Raw genomic sequence first — 1,989 nt, 5'->3', positions numbered from 1 at the left:
TAGGCTTTCTCGGTCAAGATGATTTTGACAAACATATGTTACATATTTGATCCTAAAATTAAATATGCGGTATACTATGGGTTAAGTCATAGAAATTAACAATCAAAATACGATATATAATTTTTAAAAATAAACAAAGCAAATAAAATTAACAAAAAAAATTATTTTTTTTTGTCATACAACTTAACCCGCGGTATACCGCGGGTCAAAATCTAAGTCTACTAGAATAAATTTTACAAAATATATGTTATTTTCATAAGTCATATTCAGCATATGATTTCATGGCATAGTGTTACATTAAAAAAAATAAAAACTTTTTAAAATATAACATAATTACATATACGATGTTTTGAATAAAAATTATAAAATAAACAAAAGAAATTTTAATCTGTGCTCTATCACTGGTCATATTCTAGTCTACATTATTATTTCGGAAGTACATGACTTCTTCTTGGTAGACTATATAATAGATATATGAGTTATTAGTTGGTTATAAAAAATTAAGACATTAATAATTTAAGTATTTTATTTGTAAAGTCTAGATTTATGGGTTCGCTTGATTATTCAAGTTTACAGGTTCCCTTCACTATTTTAGGTAGAATTAGGTGTACTATTATTAACAATAACAATGATTCACTTTAAGAATCAATAGGAAGAATAATACCACTTTATTGAATAAAATATATAAACAAATTTAACAATATAAATAAACTTTTTACAAAATCTTCTGAATTAAACACGCCTAAGCGATATTTTTGCTTAACTAAACAATGTAAGATCTTACCTAACACGTTTCTTAATTTATAGTATAAAATATTTGTAAAGTCTAGATTTACGGGTTCGCTTGAATAAAACCTAATTACCTTAGTCATTGTCACTATTCCCTTATTATTATAACGGAAGTACATTTGCTAATATAAAATTCTATGTGTAAGATTTATATAATAAACTCTTATCATTTTAATAAATATCACAATTTAAAGTTATCATTTTACGATTAAGTCAGCTTACTCGCTGTTAGTAGAAACAAGGTTCTCTCAACCAAACATGACAGATTGTTTTGAACGTGTGTGGAGAGTGATTGCACCAAAAAGAGCACGTGTATTTCTTTGGTTGGTGGCACACCAAGCCATCATGACGAATGTGGAAAGACATCGTCGTCATCTTGGAGATTTGAGGGAGTGTCAGTTATGCAAGGGTGGAGATGAGACTATCCTTCATGCGTTAAGAGATTGTCCATCTATTGTAGGCATCTGGAACCGCATTGTGCCTATACGAAGGAGACAAATCTTTGTTAACAGTACGGTTCTGGAATGGCTATATGGTAACTTGGGTGAAACAAATGCAGAGACAGAGTGTTCATGGCCAACAATGTTGGCTATGGAAGTTTGGTGGACATTGAAATGGCGGTGCGGGTACGTCTCTGGAGCAGTGTGGGTATGTCTTTGGAGCGATTGGGAAATGCAGAGATAGAGTAAAGTTTGTGAGAGATTCTGCTACTGAAGTATGGAAGGCTCACCAGGTGTTGCAGGGTGGGATAGAGAGACGAAGTACGTTTACGATAATGATTGGTTGGAAACCACTTGGGGAGGGCTGGATGCGTCTTAATACAAATAGAGCATCTCATGGGAACCCGAGGTTGGCTACGGCTGGAGGTGTATTACGGCTGGGGATTAATCCCCTGTTCATTACCAAAAGAAAAAGTTATATGTACATCATTTCCTTACAGACTGATACCGATCTTCCATTATTATTTACATATTAAAATGTAATTAGTTATATGATGTAACATCCGTGAAATGGAATCCCGGTTTGGGAGTTGCATCGGTCGATGCAGATGGTGCATCGGTCGATGCATGTTCAATTCTGTGCGTTTTGACTTAAGTCAAACGCTGCGTTTTGGGTTAAGGAAAACCCTTAGATGCGAGTTTTGTCTCATTCGTGGTTGTGTGGCCGTTTTTGAGAAAAGAGAAAGAGAGAAAAGTTGTT

This window comes from Camelina sativa, chromosome 5, assembly GCF_000633955.1.
Source record: "Camelina sativa cultivar DH55 chromosome 5, Cs, whole genome shotgun sequence".
Taxonomy (NCBI): domain Eukaryota; kingdom Viridiplantae; phylum Streptophyta; class Magnoliopsida; order Brassicales; family Brassicaceae; genus Camelina; species Camelina sativa.
Note: the sequence above shows the minus strand (reverse complement) of the source record.